Source organism: Oncorhynchus gorbuscha, linkage group LG10 (assembly GCF_021184085.1).
Source record: "Oncorhynchus gorbuscha isolate QuinsamMale2020 ecotype Even-year linkage group LG10, OgorEven_v1.0, whole genome shotgun sequence".
In the NCBI taxonomy this organism is placed as follows: Eukaryota; Metazoa; Chordata; class Actinopteri; order Salmoniformes; family Salmonidae; genus Oncorhynchus; species Oncorhynchus gorbuscha.
The window spans coordinates 5,603,098-5,610,597 of record NC_060182.1 but is presented as its reverse complement, the minus strand read 5'-3'; the positions used below and the strand labels follow the sequence as shown (position 1 = coordinate 5,610,597).

Sequence of the window (7,500 nt, the reverse complement as noted above, 5' to 3'; positions counted from 1 at the left end):
TTAGGCACCAAATGGAATTAAACAAAACTGAAACAGCAGGGACTACCTGGACTTGACCAATAACAAATGATTGTTTTCATTTTCCGCTTGGAAACATAAAAAAAAAAAAAAAACCTGTTTTGTTACGGTGTACCCTAATGAATGCAACCCTGCTGGAGCAGCCAATCCAAATGAGCCAGGGGACTCACAGCGGTCCTTTAGCGCTCCTCTGTCACTGCTGTTTCAGGTCACACAAACCTGCATAAAAGGTTCATGTTTCTTTCTACGTATTCCCCTCGGGTGTGAATTCTCACTCAAAATGGCAAGATCTCTGCCAAAGCTGAAGAGACTCATTAACTCATTATGGACAAATGCAAATTAGAAAGAAAATGGACATGAGAGATCAGCTTCCACACACACACAGGGCACATCCACCTCCACATTACCTTCCATGTATTTCACACACCTCTCTCTGTCCACTGCATGGTTTTACACTGGTCAGTAATCAAACACCAATATTGTAATCCCCTACTTAATGTCCCCACACTGTTTATTACTATAAATCTCAACAGTTAACATGTAGGCTGTGAGTGAGATGGCAGATGTATTTCCAAACCATATATCATATAACAATAGTTTATTGTATTCATCCAGTCCAATCTTCTTATCTCTTTAGCTGGGGCGTAATGTGGAGATGTATTGGTGTGTGTGTGTGTGTGTGTGTGTGTGTGTGTGTGTGTGTGTGTGTGTGTGTGTGTGTGTGTGTGTGTGTGTGTGTGTGTGTGTGTGTGTGTGTGTGTGTGTGTGTGTGTGTGTGTGTGTGTGTGTGTGTGTGTGTGTGGTGCTGTGTGGAACAGCGAGAGGCTCATCATCATTGTGGTATTGTACCTTTACACACACAGCTGCCATGTAAAGTGAACGCTTGATCTTGCCCGGTAGGGACACGTTACATGCTGTACATCTTGCTTACCGATGCAGTTTTATTTTAAATCATAATCACCCAACTATCAGTCATCAACCCGTTCCTCGCCCCTCTCCTTTGTCCTCTCCTATCCCACCGGCGAGCATTTACAATCCACACCGTGTTTTTGTTTTGCTCGGTGTTTTATTGTTGGGTGGTGGTGGCGGTGTATTCTCCTAAACTAGTGTCTGGTTAAAGAAAGACTAGCTCAGCCATGTGAATGTGTCTGTTGAACAGCTGAAGGGGGGATTCAGCCTACAGAGAGAGAGAACGTGGAATGTGTGCATATGAAAGGGGGAGCGAGGAGGAGGAGGAGGAGAGAGAGAGTGTGTGTGTGTGTGTGTGTGTGGAAAAAAAAGGAAGCAGAGGCTGTGAACGAAAAGCGAACTTAATGATTTCCTACCTTCCCGAACTAGACCTCTCAATCTAACCGATATACTTTTCAACGCGCAAGATATCAAGGAGATACACCACGACGAGGGGAAAAAAAGGGGGGAAACGAAGGCGAACCGTGTGTGTGTTTGTGTTTTGAAAAAAAAAAGGCTGCCTCGACGATTTGTACGTGATTACATGATCAAAGTGAGTGCAGGCCGTCTTTTGTTGAGGCAAAGAGTGGCGGTTTTCCTGTGTAACAGCTAAAAGGATAAACGTGTATGTGCCGGATTTGTTTCAGCCCTCTGGTTTCTTGGACTTGGCCCAGCACACGGAGTTCATTCTGCATGGTTGTCCTTGGCGAGGATTTGGGTTTTTGAAGTTGCTTTGGAAGTCTAGAGTCATCAGACTGGCGGGTGAGTAGTTGGATATTAAAATGGGAGAGGAGGGGGGTAAATATATGGCATGTTGGGACGAGTTCATTACATTAAAAACACCAGTTACATTTGTATCGTTTTTTACATGTTATTATAATTTTTTCCTACAAGTGTGGCTGTTATGATATTGTAGTTACAGTAGTTGGAAGTGTGTGGGGGGAGTAGCCAGCCCGTGTGACCTAGAGTCAAATGTTTTTGTCTGTTGTAGCGAGCTGAAAGTTGGCTGCATTGTTGTTGCTGAACACACTGGAGAGAAGACAGACATAGTCATCACACACCTCTCCTTTTAACGGGGTTTCAACTGGTTCACATTTCAAACGGAATCACGTGAAAATGGCTGGGGTTTAATAGGTTTACTAGCTATATATATATATATATATATATATATATATGGAGACTACGTTTTGAAGTTTATAGTTTTCCAACCAACTACTAATCATCACTATTGGAGTTTCACAATCTAATGTGTATACACACACTTTGTCTGTGATGTGTGAAGATCAAACGAAACCGATTACTGTAATCCTCAACACAAAGGGCCCACCATGCTGTGGGGGGGGGGGGGGGGGGGTCAGGGGGAATCCCCCCACAAGGCCTCACTGTTGATGTGAAATTGAATATGACCTAGTTATTGTTTACAGAAGGTCATTATGGGATAGAGGTTGTAGCTTAATTGTATATCTGCTTCATCAGTGAAATACTAAGATGGATAAGATAATTAATGACTTTATTATCCCCATGGGGGAAATGTGGGTTTCAGCTCTATGTACATTAACATCAAGCATACAAATACAGACAACACATACAGACAACACATACAGACAACACATACAGACAACTGTAGCTCAATTGGTAGAGCATGGCGCTTGTAACGCCAGGGTAGTGGGTTCGATCCCCGGGACCACCCATACGTAGAATGTATGCACACATGACTGTAAGTCGCTTTGGATAAAAGCGTCTGCTAAACGGCATATATTATTATATTACATACAGACAACACATACAAGGATAGAAAAGGTGTGTTTCATGATGGTTTAACAATGAAAATGAACCAGCACACCAGCACATGAAACAGACCCCCCTACACAGCAGCCCTCCCTCCCTCTACACAGCAGCCCTCCCTCCCTCCCTCTACACAGCAGTCCTCCCTCCCTCCCTCTACACAGCAGCCCTCCCTCCCTCTACACAGCAGCCCTCCCTACACAGCAGCCCCCCTCCCCACAGCAGCCCTCCCCCTCCAGCAGCCCCTCACTCTACACAGCAGCCCTCCCTCTCTACACAGCAGTCCTCCCTCCCTCTACACAGCAGTCCTCCCTCTACACAGCAGCCCTCCCTCCCTCCCTCCCTCTACACAGCAGTCCTCCCTCCCTCTACACAGCAGTCCTCCCTCTACACAGCCTCCCTCCCTCTACACAGCAGCCCTCCCTCCCTCTACCAGCAGCCCTCCCTCCCTCTACACAGCAGCCCTCCCTCCTCTACACAGCAGCCCTCCCCCTCCCTCTATCTACACAGCAGCCCTCCCTCCCTCTACCTACACAGCAGCCCTCCCTCCCTCTACCTACACAGCAGCCCTCCCTCCCTCTACACAGCAGCCCTCCCCCTCCCCCTACACAGCAGCCATCCCTCCCTCTACACAGCAGCCCTCCCTCCCTCTACACAGCAGCCCTCCCTCCCTCTACCTACACAGCAGCCCTCCCTCCCTCCCTCTACACAGCAGCCCTCCCTCCCTCTACCTACACAGCAGCCCTCCCTCCCTCTACACAGCAGCCCTCCCTCCCTCTACACAGCAGCCCTCCCTCCCTCTACACAGCAGCCCTCCCTCCCTCTACCTACACAGCAGCCCTCCCTCCCTCCCTCTACACAGCAGCCCTCCCTCCCTCTACCTACACAGCAGCCCTCCCTCCCTCCCTCTACACAGCAGCCCTCCCTCCCTCTACACAGCAGCCCTCCCTCTACCTACACAGCAGCCCCCCTCCCTCTACACAGCAGCCCTCCCTCCCTCTACCTACACAGCAGCCCTCCCTCTACACAGCAGCCCTCCCCCTCCCCCTACACAGCAGCCATCCCTCCCTCCCCCTACACAGCAGCCCTCCCTCCCTCCCCCTACACAGCAGTCCTCCCTCCCTCCCCCTACACAGCAGCCCTCCCTCCCTCCCTCCACCTACACAGCAGCCCTCCCTCCCTCCACCTACACAGCAGCCCTCCCTCCCTCCCCCTACACAGCAGCCCTCCCTCCCCCTAAACAGCAGGCCTCCCTCCCCCTACACAGCAGCCCTCCCTCCCCCTACACAGCAGCCCTCCCTCCCCCTACACAGCAGCCCTCCCTCCCCTAAACAGCAGGCCTCCCTCCCCCTACACAGCAGCCCTCCCTCCCCTAAACAGCAGGCCTCCCTCCCCCTACACAGCAGCCCTCCCTCCCTCCCCCTACACAGCAGCCCATCCTCCCTCCCCCTACACAGCAGCCCTCCCTCCCTCCCTCCACCTACACAGCAGCCCTCCCTCCCTCCCTCCACCTACACAGCAGCCCTCCCTCCCTCCCTCCCCCTACACAGCAGCCCTCCCTCCCTCCCTCCCCCTACACAGCAGCCCTCCCCCTCCCCCCCTCCCTCCCTCCCCCTACACAGCAGCCCTCCCTCCCCCAGCACATGCAGCTCTCTTCGCTGTAGGTGAGAGAACTTAAAGTTAGAGGGTACTGTTGGTGGGGGTGGGGCCTAGACTACAGTATTGGGTGGGGGTGGGGCCTGTCAGCTCTAGACTACAGTATTGGGTGGGGGTGTGGCCTGTCAGGCCTAGACTACAGTATTGGGTGGGGGTGGGGCCTGTCAGGTCAAGACTACAGTATTGGGTGGGGGTGGGGCCTGTCAGGTCTAGACTACAGTATTGGGTGGGGGTGTGGCCTGTCAGGTCTAGACTACAGTATTGGGTGGGGGTGGGGCCTGTCAGGTCTAGACTACAGTATTGGGTGGGGGTGGGGCCTCTCAGGTCAAGACTACAGTATTGGGTGGGGGTGGGGCCTGTCAGGTCTAGACTACAGTATTGGGTGGGGGTGGGGCCTGTCAGGTCTAGACTACAGTATTGGGTGGGGGTGGGGCCTGTCAGGTCTAGACTACAGTATTGGGTGGGGGTGGGGCCTGTCAGGTCTAGACTACAGTATTGGGTGGGGGTGGGGCCTGTCAGGTCTAGACTACAGTATTGGGTGGGGGTGGGGCCTGTCAGGTCTAGACTACAGTATTGGGTGGGGGTGGGGCCTGTCAGGTCTAGACTACAGTATTGGGTGGGGGTGGGGCCTGTCAGGTCTAGACTACAGTATTGGGTGGGGGTGGGGCCTGTCAGGTCTAGACTACAGTATTGGGTGGGGGTGGGGCCTGTCAGGTCAAGACTACAGTATTGGGTGGGGGTGGGGCCTGTCAGGTCTAGACTACAGTATTGGGTGGGGGTGGGGCCTGTCAGGTCTAGACTACAGTATTGGGTGGGGGTGGGGCCTGTCAGGTCTAGACTACAGTATTGGGTGGGGGTGGGGCCTGTCAGGTCTAGACTACAGTATTGGGTGGGGGTGGGGCCTGTCAGGTCTAGACTACAGTATTGGGTGGGGGTGGGGCCTGTCAGGTCTAGACTACAGTATTGGGTGGGGGTGGGGCCTGTCAGGTCTAGACTACAGTATTGGGTGGGGGTGGGGCCTGTCAGGTCTAGACTACAGTATTGGGTGGGGGTGTGGCCTGTCAGGTCTAGACTACAGTATTGGGTGGGGGTGGGGCCTGTCAGGTCTAGACTACAGTATTGGGTGGGGGTGGGGCCTGTCAGGTCTAGACTACAGTATTGGGTGGGGGTGTGGCCTGTCAGGTCTAGACTACAGTATTGGGTGGGGGTGGGGCCTGTCAGGTCTAGACTACAGTATTGGGTGGGGGTGGGGCCTGTCAGGTCTAGACTACAGTATTGGGTGGGGGTGGGGCCTGTCAGGTCTAGACTACAGTATTGGGTGGGGGTGGGGCCTGTCAGGTCTAGACTACAGTATTGGGTGGGGGTGTGGCCTGTCAGGTCTAGACTACAGTATTGGGTGGGGGTGGGGCCTGTCAGGTCTAGACTACAGTATTGGGTGGGGGTGGGGCCTGTCAGGTCTAGACTACAGTATTGGGTGGGGGTGGGGCCTGTCAGGTCTAGACTACAGTATTGGGTGGGGGTGGGGCCTGTCAGGTCTAGACTACAGTATTGGGTGGGGGTGTGGCCTGTCAGGTCTAGACTACAGTAATTGAACAAATTCAGGTATTGCTTTCTAGTTTAGATCCTAGTGAACACACCCCTGGTACTGGTCATAGTAGGTAGGGGAAATGATTGAAAATAGGATTTGAACATAAGATTTGGGCCAGACAACAGCAGCGTGTGTCTTGTCCTGTAGTGGACCGGTAGACTTCAGTCGTCTTATCTGATTGGTTATGTATAGGCCAGGCCTACTAGGAAGAGGAAGTGATTGTTGACTTTATAAAATGTATGCGTGTGACTGCAGTGAAGTCGGTGGTCCCATCCACAGGATATTGAGAAAGTGACTGATCCCCCCCCCCCTCCTCACAGTACAAAGATTGCTTTTAGATTAGGCTATTATTAGTCAAATCAAAGAGGGGGGTGTAGTATTACAACCATCTTTTCTAGAAATGACCATCTAAGTCATTTGTTTTTCTCAATCGTTTCTCATAAAAAAACAACTAAGAGTCCAATATGAACTCTGTAATGTTAATCGAGTAGATGGTCACAGTATTTCCTGTGGTACTGCAGTCATGTGGCCTGTCTGTCGTGTCTCCCCCCCTGTTAGCCTGTTAGCTGAGCACTGACCTCTAGCAGCTTAATGATTCTGATGTGATTAATCCACCAGCAAGGGGAGAGGAGGAAGAGGAGGAGTGGAAGGAGGAGGAGTGGGAGGAGTAGGAGGAGTATTAGGAAGAGGAAGAGGAGGAAGAGGAGGAGGAGTGGGAGGAAGAGGAGGAGTGGGAGGAGTGGGAGGAGTGGGAGGGAGGAGTGGGAGGAAGAGGAGGAGTGGGAGGAAGAGGAGGAGTGGGAGCAAGAGGAGGAGTGGGAGCAAGAGGAGGAGTGGGAGCAAGAGGAGGAGTGGGAGCAAGAGTGGGAGGAGGAGGAGGAGTGGGAGGAGGAGGAGGAGGAGGAGGAGTGGGAGGAAGAGGAGGAGTGGGAGGAAGAGGAGGAGGGGGAGGAGGAGGAGTGGGAGGAGGAGGAGGAGGAGGAGGAGGGGAGGAGGAGGAGGAGAAGGAGGAGGAGTGGGAGGAGGAGAAGGAGGAGGAGGAGTGGGAGGAGGAGGAGGGTATCGAGAACAGCCCAAAAGGCATCCTATTATTTTTTTTATAGGGCACTACTGTTGACCAGGACCCTCAAAAGTAGTGCACTAAATAGGGAACAGGGTGCCATAGGGCTCTGGTCTAAAGTAGTGCACTATATAGGGAACAGGGTGCCATAGGGCTCTGGTCTAAAGTAGTGCACTATATAGGGAATAGGGTGCTATAGGGCTTTGGTCTAAAGTAGTGCACTATGTAGGGAATAGGGTGCCATTTGGGACACAGGTGGCTTGGCTAACTAATGCCTAGCACCAGGGCTGTAGAGATAATGGATATAGGAAATCAAGATGACCCTGTACACTTCCTGTGTCATATCTGGTTCCCTGTAACTATAGAATGGGGGGTGAGAGTCCCTGTAACTATAGAATGGGGGGTTGAGAGTCCCTGTAACTATAGAATGGGGGGTTGAGAGTCC

The 7,500-nt window shown here is 52.4% G+C and overlaps 1 protein-coding gene across 1 annotated transcript in view; it reads left to right on the top strand.

Moving 5' to 3' along the window:
- Positions 1–1,109: 1,109 nt before the first annotated feature.
- The window catches only part of LOC124045399 (arginine-glutamic acid dipeptide repeats protein-like), a 277,031-nt gene continuing 270,640 nt past the window's right edge, over positions 1,110–7,500 (top strand). Inside the window, 1 exon segment of the mRNA XM_046364695.1 lies at positions 1,110–1,728. The gene's annotated coding sequence lies outside the window, so the exon portion shown is untranslated.